The sequence below is a fragment of the Convolutriloba macropyga genome, chromosome 3 (assembly GCF_964194025.1).
Source record: "Convolutriloba macropyga chromosome 3, txConMacr16.3, whole genome shotgun sequence".
Lineage (NCBI taxonomy): Eukaryota > Metazoa > Xenacoelomorpha > Acoela > Convolutidae > Convolutriloba > Convolutriloba macropyga.
In genome coordinates, this window is record NC_134470.1 from 35,111,268 (window position 1) to 35,125,984 (window position 14,717).

At 35.4% G+C, this 14,717-nt stretch overlaps 1 protein-coding gene across 4 annotated transcripts in view; it reads left to right on the forward strand.

The window, feature by feature from the left end:
* LOC142336163 (2-Hydroxyacid oxidase 1-like) overlaps positions 1–14,717 on the forward strand; it is a 78,054-nt gene that overhangs the window by 15,204 nt on the left and 48,133 nt on the right. The gene's annotated exons all lie outside the window — the stretch shown is intronic.

The following is a 14,717-nucleotide window of genomic DNA, read 5'->3' on the forward strand; positions in this document are numbered from 1 at the left end:
AAACTCTACTCATAATTACAATTACATACAAAGGTGTCAATTTATAATTCTAGGGGTCTTGACGAGCTATTGGGGCGCTGATTGTTAGCCCCAAAGCCAACAACATCACAGGCGTTTTTTGGTGCCGATTTTTTTGCATAAATGTACGCACTTTTATAGCTGGTTTCCACTTTTTTGTATCGTAATATATTGCAAATGCGCAATAACTATGCGTAATTCTACTTTCTTAATCTTTTTTTAATTGTACGGTACTTCGCGGCTACTTTCATCGGAAGTAAGTTTATCTCGGTTCAAGTAATTGCTTGTAGTGAATTCCAGGAGAAAGTTACAAATACTATAAATTTTATATGACGATAAATAATCTCATATATAAACCTTCTCAAAATTGCTAAAAAGCCTGTTGTTCATGTCAGAGCAAAGATTTAATCAGAGCAAAGTGCCATCCAAGCAAACTGTCGTGCAATTTGCTGTTTTTTGCATTCTCGTCCTTCTTGTAATACGTGACACCGCGTATCCTTAATTAAGTTTTGTCTGATGTATAATCATCATAAGGTTCTCGTGCATTTTTCCAATATTTAATTGAATCCTGATTTTACCCTTTCCCGCACTGCAACTGATAAATAAAGATATAGTTCACGATTGCAGCGCAAAAATCAAATCTAATCATCTATGTCCTGAGAAAAAACTTCTGATGTAATGAAAGCAACCCAGGTTTAGGCCTTGAAATATGAAAAGACGACCATGCTCGACGAAAAAATGGTATGAAAAGACCATGCTGGACTGAAATAGCCCATGAAAAGAATTTAGCTGGACCTAATCGTTCAGCTAGACTTTGGCTCGACCAATATTTTTGTTGCCGGACTTTAGCTCGACCCAAATATGATGCTCGACTTTACCTCGACCTAAATTGTTCAAACTGGACCCAAAAAATTTACATTTGCTCTGCAAATTGGTCTTTGCTTATAACGTAGTCAACGGGTTTTTACCGTTCAATTTTTTCAATGTTTCTCATATTTTTCAGAGAAGCGAACTGTGGTATTATACATATATTTGAAAAAACAACTTTTAGAACCAAATGAACTAAATCATAACAACCTAGACTCATGGATGATGAAATGTCGATTGTTAGAGCTTTGTTAACTAGCTGAACTCAGCCAAACAAATTTGCTATATTGCTTATTTGCGAAAACTATTTTATCTTAAGAATTCACTATTTCTTAAGATTGTTTGGCGGAAATCCACCTGTTTTTCGAAGTTGGACTGCCTGTTGTAACGCTATTTTGGCGTTGCTGGTAGATGTTACACATCTACAAAAAGAACTATAGAAAGGTTAACTGTTTTTAATCCCACAAAATAAGATCCTCGACTCATGAACAGACCCTGCTCGACCTATTAAAAGACCGTGCTCGACTTTAATTGGCTATGAAAATACTTAGCTGGACTCATGAAAAGACTTTACCTTGACTTTACCTAAGTTCTGGACTGTGTATTTATAGTCAATAAAGACCCCCCTACTAGAATTATAAAGTCTTTTCTTAAGTCGAGGTCTAAACCTGGGAATCAATCTCGGTTAAACAATGGTTACGTGACTCTGCGTGAAGTTAAAGAAAATTTCCGACCTCTTTTGTTTATCGAGATCCGAGAATTGGTTCGAGATATTAAGTTAGATTCTCGAAGTGACTTCTGCAGAATCTTGTAACGATGCTTAAAGTACGAATTGCGCACGTTTTAAAATGACGAAAGTCTAACGGAAGTGAACTTCTGGCTATGCAGGAACTTCTAATATTTTGTCCTCTGGTACTGCAGACTTTCGGCGTCTTAAAATGTGCATGTGAGTGTCTTAATTGCACCCAAAATACCCCGGGTCGAGGTGTCAGCAGCTGTAAGCGGATATTTTTGTAAGAAATCCACTGAATGTGCTGCAATTATGTAAGGTTGTGCTGATTGCGCTGAAAATCGATAAAAAGGTGCTGAATACGCTGAAAAAAATTTATTTAAGCACATTTCAGCGCTTCTCTTGCATAAAATCAGCATTTGATTCAGCACCTTTCTTACATAATTTCAGCACTTGTGAAAATGTTAAATTCAGCAGATTCAGCGCCTTTCATACACAATTTCAGCACTTGTGAAAATTTTAAATTCAGTGGATTCAGCGCCTTTCTTACATAATTTCAGCACTTGTGAAAATTTTAAATTCAGCGGATTCAGCGCCTTTCTTATATAATTTTACGTGCAATCTTTTTGCTCACTATTGCTTATAACGTAGTCAGCATGTAGGCTCCTTCAAATTCTGCACTTATGAATTGCCACTAATCAATCAAAACTCTGCATGGTTTTTTAAATGAAAATTCATTTTTTTGAAAAACAGACCGAGTGAAAAGCGTCACACTTTCATCATATGTAACGGAAGGAAGATAATTATACTTAGGGTACCTGGTTTCATTCAATCAAGTAATTTGGTTTTATACCTCAGCTGCAATAACTGCTTTATCTTAAGGTTTGACAAAATTCTTAAGTCTTTTGGCAGATATCCAACTGTTTTAATTTGAACTGCCCTAGTGCAATGCTTTCTAGTCTTGCACAGTTGCTTGTTCTAAATGTACAGCAGGAAAAACAATTCAAAAAGTTTCAACTTGTGCAAGGAAACCGTTGAAAATGCATAAGATAAGTGATGATATTGTGTAACACAAGTCCGGAAAGTTATGTAAGAAATGCGCTGATAGCCTCCGAAAAATTATAGTTTCAGCAGTTAGATCTTACAAAATTATCCGCTTAATGTGCTGAAAAGTGCTGAAATTATGTAAGAAAGTGCTGAAAAATCAGCAGATTAAGCGGATTAATGTGTAAGATTTACCCGCTGAAAATTTTTTTTTCAGCGGTTGTCAGCCCATTTCTTACATAAATTTTGACGAACTCCTCGACCCGGACAGTCCAGTCGCGGAATATTTCAATCTTTGCTTATCGATTAGCAGATATCACTCAAATTAAGCGTACTCATAAATCCAATTGCAATTAGCACAGTGAATAATCCATCCACGACGTTGTCCTTCAATTGACAGAGAGCCATTCTGGGAACTCCATGACCCTCAGTTCGATGGGAGAAACGGAGGGGTGGATGTCATTTTAAATAAGCAATTCTTGCTAGAGAAAACATCATCTCGGGCAAGTTTTTAGACGATAATAATAGAATTTAGCGGAAATTGACTTTGGAGGGCCTTTCTAAAAATGAAACTTCAAAACTTACTTCCTTGCTTGTATGGATCACTTTCCAAAATCCCTGCAGCAAAAATTTTTCAAAATACTTATGGATTGAACACCTAAATTTCTCTCAAATATAATTCCTGTGGACGGCGTTCCGCGAGCAATTAGGATAGATCAAGTCCGCTCTAAAGTTGGTCAGCAAATGAAATCATTTCGACAACACAACGATAATGAGTTTACTGAGGTGCCAATGCGCAATCATAGATCAAGGGACCTGGCGCTAGTGAAAATGGCAGACGTACCAAAATATAAAAATTTTACTGCTGGCCGATCACAATTGAGAAAATAGGAATATTGTTCTCTGATTGGCTGATTGCTCAACAAATTCTCCTTGTTTTAAAATAGGATATGCGTGTTAACGTGAATTTGCTCAGAAATCGCGATACGTCGAAATAGAAAAATTATACTTTTTTGGGGGGAACTGGTCTCACGTTCGGTTGTGATAGATTCATATCAAGTCCCACGGGCCGCTGAGATATGGCCAAGGCATGCGAGGCATGAACAGATTCGGTAAAAGAATATTAGCAATAGGCTCTGTCCAATTTAGGTTAATTGAACGCATAAAGATGCAGTGTTTTAAATTTCTCAACCAATCACATTCGTTGAAATTTCTATATTTTGTAACGTCTATTTGTTAAGACGTCACCAAGGGACCTAGCTAACCGGCTAATACAAGCAAATGAAAAAATTCAAGCACCTGTAAAAGGAGCTCAAAATAATTTGATTATAAACAAAAAATTAAAGCATAAATAATTTGATGACAACAACACGTAATTTCATCTCATGTCAGTTTATAACATAAAGACAGAGGACTTTAATTCGGCTACAAATCGAAGGCAACTTTGGAAGAAAACCGAATTCAATGCTAAGTAATATACAATAGAAGAAAACCTAATTCAAAACTAAGTTTTGCGCCGTATGCAAATTTTTCTACTTAAGAGAAGATTAAACAGATTTTAAATCTGAAAATAGTATCACCAGACCCGATGATACCCAACAACAAGTTGGAAGATTGCTGAAGTAGTGATAAAGAAACAGAGGGAAAAATTTTCTAAGCTACAATCGTAAATTATATTGCTCCCAGCCTGCCATTTGAGAGCAGTTAATCAGATGTCAGTCGGTTTATGTTTTTATATTCTTGATTTATTCTTTTTTCAATTTGTCTCCTTAATGAAGAGCTCGATTTATCACATGCAACTGGGAACACCTGAAATGTTTAATTTATCTTTTTAAGTTGATTTTTGTACATTACTTTTTATTGCTGAGATTTTGGAGGTCCTTTTTGAAAACAAAAATTTCAAAAAGTTCACCTCCTTGCTTGTATAGATTGCTTACAAAAATTCCCTGCAGGAAAAGCTACTCAAATTTTTTATGGATTCAACACCCAAATTTTGCTCAAATATAGTTCTTGTGGACGTCATTCCGCGAGCATTTAGGAGAGATTAAGTCTGCTCTAAAGTTGGTCTGCAAATGAAATCATTTTGTTAACACAACGATATTCAGTTAACTGAGGTGCCAATGCACAATCATAGCATGGGGCCTAGCTATCCGGCTGATAAATAATTTTAAATCGGGAAATAATACCGTCAGACAAGATGATACCCGACGATAAATTGGAAGATTGCTGAAGTAGTGATAAAGAAACAGAGGGAAATCGCCACAATACAGCATAAGATGAATACCCGAAAAAGCCAAATTCCAATAAGTGAAGGACGTCTAATACCGCATCACAGCACTGAACTGTCGTTGCAATTGAAACTCGTCAAGGAAAATCCAAAGACTCGCCGTGCCAAGAAAAAACAAGATGGATTAAATGAAATCCTTTGCCAAAGCTCGTCTGTTGGATAGATAAAAAAAAATTTAGATCACATCTTTGCGAACCAGGAACCTTGGAATCTACACCAATAAACTCCGATTTTGCAAAAACTGTTACAAAAGCAGGAAAGAACCCACCTTTATGAGAGAATTCAAATCACCGGCCAGCCAACCTCACCGAAAAAAGCGGAAAAATGAAGATCATGCACGAGACTTAACGTGAAAGAGAGTATTACGATTATCAAACATTGACGAGTAACAAATAATGCGAATTGCGTTTTTTCAATAAATTCGAAAAGATTTTGCGCGCTATCAGTAGGTCTCCCACTAGGACAAAAAAATGGCGAGACATTCTTTTTGGGCCCACAAACCCGAACTGCAAAGTAACCACTTCAACGCAGACCTCTTGCCAAAGCAAATGATCAGGACTGTTATTATTCAGAGGCTTGTTCCGGAGCTAACAGAAATGAATGAGAGGAGTTCAATTGTTAATAAACCCCACTAAGACTCTTGGGTACTTTAACATCGTCACAACAAGTTTTACGCTCAAAATTCCAATCTCGTCCAAAGCGAATGCGGCTACTCAAAAATAAGCAAATGTCAAGGCGCAATCGAGGTGTTGTCGCAATTATTCAGGACATCGGGACACAAACGCTAGCTCCCTCAGCATCTACTCATGCGATATTTGAATTTCTCCAAACGAGCCATACTCTACGCAAACTTATATCTCGCCCAATTATGAGGAACAGATTCTTACGGTTCATGAAGCAAAAATGCCTGCGTGCCTGATAGTGACAACCGATTAAAAAAAACTTTATCAAAACAGTATTATATTATTGTATCTTGTAACCAGCAAACATCTATACTAACAAGGATACACTATCACAAGTAGGGAAATGTGATGCGAGACTCCAATAATCCGTAAGTTAGGTCTGTTTGATGTCGAGCCATCATATAGTTCGAGTGCAGTTATTCCCATTTTTGATCCTGATTCTACTTCTTTTGATCCTGATTCTAGCTGAATCCTGATTCTACTTCTTGCTGCACTGCAATTGTGGAATGAACAATTTAAGTTACTTACCATTTATAAGAGTTACAATATAGAACTGTTATATTGCAACACGAAAATCAAATCTGTTCGTGCATTTAAAATAAAGGTATTTCCTATTTACTGAAACTAACTACTCTATGTTTTCTACAACTCGAGAACATTGGAACTCCTGTCTTTTTGTCCAAATCTGACGTTCACTACTCAGACACAATGTTCAATAATATAGCCGCAATAATATGTATACTTAATTAAATGGTTGTTCACGTTATCATTTGAATTGAAAGCAGCTCATTATTAATAACTGTAAAACTGGCAATACCCTGATAAAAATGCAAACTTGTACAGAACGCAAATCTATGGTTTTATTTCTTGCAGTTCAGCTTTCTGATAATTTTAGCAAATAAAAATCGTGTTTGCAATGTCCTGGCTAAAAGTTATGAATTTAGCACGGCTATTTTGAAACTTATAAGTTTTCAAGAGAATCCTTCTATATCTTGTCATGTTAATGCTTTTTGTTCAATTAGTTCAGGAACTTAGAACTTTTGCATTTGCGTTTACAGATAATTGCAAATATTGACTTTTGTTTTTAATTGCTCCAGATCGAATTTTTGATGCAATTATTGTAAAAGTGTCGGTTTTTTTATTGGAAAAATTTTGCGTGACCATTTTTGCTCTATGTGCTAAAACTTTCTGTGACTTCCCAAGTGACTTTTTCAATGCTCACTTCTTCATTTTGAGTGATTTCGATTGCTCTCATTCTAAAATGATGTCTGCTTCTAATATAAAAGTAATTGGTAGCTGCTTATGAACAACGTGTTTGTAGCCTAGTTGTTAAGATGTGTGACAGCTAGCCTGCAGGGTGATGGTCCGAACCATATGAGGTCCGAACTTTTGCTCCCAAAAATTTCTCAGCTAAACCCTAAATTTAATTGCTCCCAGCCTGTCATTCGAGAGCGATCCTAATTTAGTCGGTTTATGTTTTTTATATTCTTGATTTTATTTTTTCTCAGTCTTTTCTCATAAACAAACCGATCAACTTATAGCATGCAACTGGGAACACCTAAAAAATTTATTTTTTCAGTTTTTAGTTGAATTTAAACGTTATTTTTTATTGCTAAAATTCTGGATCAAAACTGTATTGTACAAAAAATTAGTTTCAATCTTGTTAGAAAATATTGATTTTGTCTATTTTTCAAAGCTTTTGCTGAAAATCAGTTATTAAGATTTGCTTTTAACAATAAACTAACAAAAAAATCTACGCATATTTTCCGAAAACGGAAACTCAATTCCTCTCATTATTAAAGCACTCGATTTATAACATGGTACTGGGAAAACCAGAAAAGATTAATATATTTTTAGGTTGATTTTTGTACGTTACTTTTTATTGCTATTACTTTGGAGGGCCTTTCTGAAAATGAAATTTCGAAAAACTCACTTCCTTGCTTGCATAGATCGCTTTCAAAAATTTCCTTCAGCAACATTTTTTCAAAGTATTTATGGTTTGAACACCCAAATTTCCCATGTATTTCTTGTGGCTGTTTTTCCGCGAGCAATTAGGAGAGATCAAGCTCGCTCTTAAGTTGGTCAGCAAATGAAATCATTCTGATAATACAACGATTTTCTGTTAACTGATGTGCCAATGCACAATCATAGAGCAAGGGGCCTAGCTAACTGGCTGATACAAGCAAATAAAACGAACTAAGCACTTGTAAAAGGGTCTCAAAAAATTTGATTACAAATAAAATTTAAAGCATAAATGATTTGATGAAAACATCCTTTAATTTCATCTGATATCGGTTTTCAATATAAAGACAGATGATTTTAATTCTGCTACAATTCGAAGGCCACTTTCGAAAAAACTGAATGCAAAAATAAGTAATATAACTATCGCGCCCTATACAAAATTTGCAACATAAAAAAGATTAAACAGGAGATATTAAATCCGGAAATATTACCGTTAGACCCGTTGATACCCGACGATAAATTGGAAGATTGCTGAAGTAGTGATAAGGAAACGGAGGAAAATCGCTACAATGCAGCATAAGATGCATATTGGAAAAAGCCAAATTCCGCTAAATTGAAGACGTCTAATATCACATCGCAGAAATTGAAAATTGTCAAGGAAAATCCAACGATTCACAATGACAAAAAAATTTCATAGTTTAAATGAAATACTTTGCCCAAACTCGTGCAAAAAACCAAAGCAATTGATCAAGACTGTCATTGTTTAGAGGGTAACTATTAGCTGGTTCCGAGGCTAGCAGAAATGAATTCAATTGTTCAATCGTAAGGCAAACCCACTAACACTCTTGGGTACTTCAACATCGTCACAACGATTTTAGCGTTCAGAGTTCCAATCTCTTTCAAAGCGAAGGCAGGTACTCAAAAAATGAGCAAACTTAATCAAGATGTCGCAATTTATTCAGGACATTGCAACACAAACACTAGCTCCCGCAGCATCTACTGCTGTGATATTTGATTGTTCTCCAAGCGAGCCATTCTTTACGCAATCTTATATCTCACCCATTTGTGAGGAGTGGATTCTTACGATTCATGAAGCAAAAATGCCTGCGAGCCTGATGGTGACTACCGATTGAAAAAACTTTATCAAAAGACTATTGAAACATTGTATCTTATAACCAGCAAACATGTATACTAACAAGGATACACTATCACCAGTAACGAAATGTGATGCGAGACTCCAATAATCCCTAGTTTAGTTCTGTTTGATGTCTCATCATTTCGAGTGCAGTTATTCCCATTGTTTCAGTTGAATCTTGGTTCTACTTTTTTCTGCACTACAATTGTTAAATGAACAATATTAAGTTAATTACCATTTATAATATTTACAATTTAGAATTGTTTAGTTGCGCCACAGAAATCCAATCTGTTTGAAAAATTCAAGTGGATCTATTTTTGACTATCTGAAAGCAATCATTCTTTTTTTCTGCAACTCGAAAACATTGCAACTCCTGGCTATTTATCCAATTTTGACGTTCATTAAATTGGCCGCAATAATGTATACTTATTTAAATGGTTGTTCACGTTTTCATTCGAATTGAAAGACGCTCATTATTAATAACTGTAAAACTGGCAATACCCTGATAAAAATGCAAACTTGTACAGAACGCAAATCTATGGTTTTATTTCTTGCAGTTCAGCTTTCTGATATCTTTAGCAAACAAAAATCGTGTTTGTTTGCAATGTCCTGGCTAAAAGTTATGAATTTAGCACGGCTATTTTGAAACTTGTGGCATAAGTTCTCAAGAGAATTCTTCTATATCTTATGTTATTGCTTTCTGTTAAATTTGCGTTTACAGATATTTGCAAAAATTGAATTTCTTTTCGAATGGTCTTTTTTTAAGCAAAACTTTTGCTTGAGCAATTTTGCGCTTGAAAATTCTGTAACTTCTCAAGTGACTGTTTCAAGCTTCACTTGATCATTTTTAGTGATTTCAATTGCTCATCCTGAAACGATGTTTGATTCTAATTCAAAGGAAAATTGTTAGCTGCTTATGAACAACGTGGTTGTAGCCTAGTTGTTAAGATGTCTGACAGCTAGCCTTCAGGGTGATGGTTCAAAACCCAAATTTTGCACCCCAAAAATATCCAAGCTAAACCCTAAATTTAGCGCTTCAGTCGGTTTATATTTTTTATAATCTTGATTTTGTTTTTTCTCAGTCTTTTCTCATAAACAAACCGCTCAACTTATAGAATGCGACTGGGAACACAAGAAAGGTTGAATTTTTCATTTTTTAGTTGATCTTAAACGTTACTTTTTATTGCTAAAAATTTGGAGCGAAACTGTTTCGTGCAAAAAATAGTTTCAATCTTGTTAGAAATTTAGTTTTTTCTATATTTCAAAGCTTTTGCTGAAAATCAGTTATTAAGATTTGCTTTTAACAATGAACTAACAAAAAAATCTACGCATATTTTCCGAAAACGGAAATTCAATTCCTCGCATTAATAAAGCGCTCGAATTATAACATGCAACCGGGAACACCTGAAAAGTTTAATTTTTCATTTTTAAGTTGGTTTGTGTATTTTACTGTTTATTGCTAAGACTTTGGAGGGCCTTTTTGAAAATGAAATTTCAGAAAACGCACTTCCTTGCTTGTATAGATCGCTCTCAAAAATTCCCTGCAGCAACATTTTTTCAAAATATTTATGGTTCGAACACTCAAATTTCTCATGTAATTCTTGTGGACGTTTTTCCGCGAGCAATTAGGAGAGATCAAGCTCGCTCTTATGTTGGTCAGCAAATGAAATCTTTTTGATAACACAATGATATTAAGTTAACTGATGTGCCAATGCTCAATCATAGAGTAAGGGGCCTAGCTAACCGGCTGATACAAGGAAATAAAACAAACTAAGCACTTGTAAAAGGAACTCAAAGTATTTTGATTACAAATAAAAAGTAAAGCAAAAATGATTTGATGAAAACATCCTTTAATTTCATCTGATATCAATTTTTAACATGAATACAGAAGTTTTTAATTCTGCTACAATTCGAAGGCCACTTTGGAAGAAAACCTAATACAATACTAAGTAAGATAAGTCTTGCGCCCTATACAAATTTTTAATTGTATTAAAAAGATCAAACAGGAGATTTAAATCTGGAAATACTACTGTTAGACCCGATGATACCCGACGATAAATTGGAAGATTGCTGAAGTAGTGCTGAAAATTCGGAGGAAAATTGCCACAATGCAGCTTAGGATGTATATTGGAAAAAAAACCAAATTTCACTAATTGGAGGACGTCTAATACTAATCACAGCAATTGAATCTTGTCAATTGAATCTTGTCAAAATCCAAAGATTCACCGTGCTAAGAAAAAAAGTAGATTGATCAAATGAAATCCTTTGCCCAAACTCATGCAAGGTAACCAAAGCAAATGATCAAGAATGTTATTGTACAGAAGGTAACTGGTAGCTGGTTCCGAGGCTAGCAAAAATGAATTCAATTGTTCAATCGTAAGAAAAACCCGCTAACACTCTCGGTACTTCAACTTCGTCACAACGAATTTAACATTCAAAAATCCAAACTCTTCCAAAGTGAAGGCAGGTACTCAAAAATGAGCGAACTTATTCAAGGTGTTGTCGCAAATTATTCAGGTCATTGCCGGAAAAACACTAGCTCTCACATCATCTACTGCTGTGATATTTGATTGTTCTCCAAATGAGGCTTACTCTACGCAAACTTATATCTTGCCCAATTGTGAGGAACGGTTTCTTACGGTTCATGAAGCGAAAATGCCTGCGAGCCCGATAGTGACTACCGATTGAAAAAACTTTATCAAAAGACTATTAAAACATTGTATCTTATAACCAGCAAACATGTATAATAACAAGGATACACTATCACCAGTGACGAAATGTGATGCGAGAGTCCAATAATCCCTAATTTAGTTCTGTTTGATGTCTCATCATTTCGAGTGCAGTTATTCCCATTGTTTCAGTTGAATCTTGGTTCTACTTCTTTCTGCACTACAATTGTTCAATGAACAATATTAAGTTAATTACCATTTATAATATTTACAATATAGAATTGTGAAGTTGCGCCACAAAAATCCAATCTGTTTGAACAATTCAAGTGGATCTATTTTTGACTATCTGAAACTAATCATTCTGTTTTTTTTGCAACTCGAAAACATTGCAACTCCTAGCTATTCATCCAATTCTGACGTTCATTAAATTGGCCGCAATACTATGTATACTAATTTAATGGTTGTTCAATGTATCAATTGAATTAAAAGCAGCTCATCTCACCTCATGAATTTGGAAACAAATTTCATTACGCTATAAATTCAAGAAAAATATTTAATACTGTAAGCTTGATTCATAATATATGTAAAACAAGCAAAACCCAGAAAAAAAATGCAAATATATTGTTTCTGTTCTCAACGTTTAGCTTTTTGATCACTTTAGCAAACGAAACATGAACTTGGAACCTGCATTTGCGTTTTCAAATAGTTGCAAAAACCGACTTTTGTTTTTAATCGCTCGCGAAAAAATTTTGAAGCTGTCAAGGACAAGTTGACTTTCGATCGAGTTCGAGAAGAAAAGCCGGCAAAAAAACAATCATTTTCAAAACCTGATAGAATTAGTCGACTTCTCAAAACCTTTCATAGCAACAAAACAAGCGAAACAAAACGAATCGAAATTAATTTTTCTGTAATAGTACACAATCAAAAATGTCCTAAACACATTCCCATCCCCACATAATTCATTAATATTTTTGGCATTCAAACAACCCAGAAACAGGATTTCAAAGCAGAATTCTTTGCTCTGAAAAAAGATGATGATATATCCAGTTCAAGAAGACTAAAACATCTATCCCCGTTCTTAGACAAAAACAACCAACTTAGAGCGAGAGGCCGTTTGTCAAAAGCAAGTCTTTTGATGACTTCTCGTTACCCGCTGTTACCTGACGGCAGCGCCACTTCCACCAGATTGTCGATACAACAAACACATGAAATTAACTGTCACTGTTGTCCCGAACAAACTAGGAAAATTTTTACGGATTATTACTGGATATTTCGGTGTCAAGCAGTAGTAAAACAAACCATTAAACACTGTGTTCTATATCGCCGAATGATCCAAGACTTTAGCATTCCTAAAACGGCAGATTTGCCTCAGGAAAGATTGCCTAAAAACAATCAATTTGTCTTCGAAACAACTGGATTTTATTTTATTGGACCTTTTCCTGTTAAGAACAATGGCAAGCTGTTTAATCGGTACGTACTACTATCTACATGTGTAGTTATTAGAGCAGGCCATCTCAAGGGCTCAAATGGCCTTAGCACCGAATCAACAATTAATTGCATAAGACGTTTTGTCAGCCGGAGAGGAAAACCCAACAAATGAATTTCAGACTGCGGAAAATCATTTGTTGGTTCGAACAACAGCCTCCAGTCCAGCATTGCCGACCTAATAGCGTCAAAATTGTTTGCGGCAAAATTGCACCTTATGAATGTTGAAATCTTATGCAAGTTAAACCTTTCAGCGGCCCCGCATTTCGGCGGAATTTGGGAGCGATTAGTGCATATTTTTAAACTGCCTTATAAAATCATCGGGTCACGAACGCTTACCGATGAAATATTATGCAGAGTTACGTGTGAGATAGCAGCAATTATGAACTCTAAGCCCCTAACAAACGTTCCAAGTGATATAAATGATCCTTTACCTCTTACGCCAAACCACTTTCTTCTAGGTAGGTCTTCAGTCATTTTGCCTCCTGGCGTTTTTATTGGAGACGAAAAGAACATTTCGAAAGCTTGGCTGACATCGCAACAAATAGCTGCTCACTCTTATTGCTGTGAGAGTACCTTCCAGGACAACAAATTCTATCCAAATGGAACAAAAATTCAAAGAATCTGAATGTCGGCGACTTGGTATGGATCCTTGAGGACTTCACCTCCGAAGACTGAGGCCTGTTGCCAAAGTAATGCCAGTTTTTCCCGGAGATGATGGAATAATTCGATCAGTCAAATTGAAAACGCCGAGCGGTGAGCGCATTAGGCTGGTCATAAAGTTGAGCAAATTATTTTCTGACTAAATTTTGAATTCAGAGGTTCTACAATAAAAAATGCAGCTAGCGGATTGTGTTTATTGGATCCCAATTTTCGCAAAATTATCAACACCATAACTTACTATTAATTTTAATCCAATTCAAATAATTTCAATATAAACCGACATTGTAGCAATTACTTGCATACACTCGGTCTCATACGCTTTCATAGGTGTTACCTTCTTTTATTCCCCATTATTTTGGACTACATTCGCGATTAACTAAATTAAAAATAACGCTTTCCAATTGCCAACAATTGTTTTATGGCAAATTCTTATCGATCGCGCTTGTCTTAACTTTTTATTGATATTATTTTTTAGAGGTTCGTCTCTAACCCCCTGGCTCTCGTTTGTTAATTTTGGTAATTTCGATTGGTAATTCTTTTATTAATTTAGGTGACTCGTTTTTTTTACGAGCCACCCGATTAGATTTGTACCCTTGTGTTTCCATTACCATTATTTTGAATTTATTTCATTATCCAGCTGAATGGATGATTTAACACTTACTACGACAGTAATATTCTTTTTTGCGATTCTGCAATTGGGGCCGGTGAAAACGAAACATGAACTTGGAACTTGCGTTTTCAAATAGTTGCAAAAACTGAGCTTTGTTTTTAATCCCTCGCAAACGAAGTTTGAAGCTTTCAAGGACAAGTTTACTTTCGACCGATTTCGAGAAAAAAAACCGGCAAAACAAAATCAATCATTTTAAAACCTGATGGAATTAGTCGACTTCTCAAAACCTTTCATAGCAAAAAGAAAAGCGAAACAAAACGAATCAAAATTAACTTTTCCTTTATAGTACACAATCAAAATTGTCCTAAATACATTCCCATCCCAACATAATTCATTAATATTTTCGGCATTCAAACAACCCAGAAACAAGATTTCAAAGCAGAATTCTTTGCTCTGAAAAAAGGTGATGATATATTCAGTTGTGGCAGTCTAAAACATCTATCCCCGTTCTTAGACAAAAACAACCAACTGAGAGCGAGAGGCCGTTTGTCAAAAGCAAGTCCT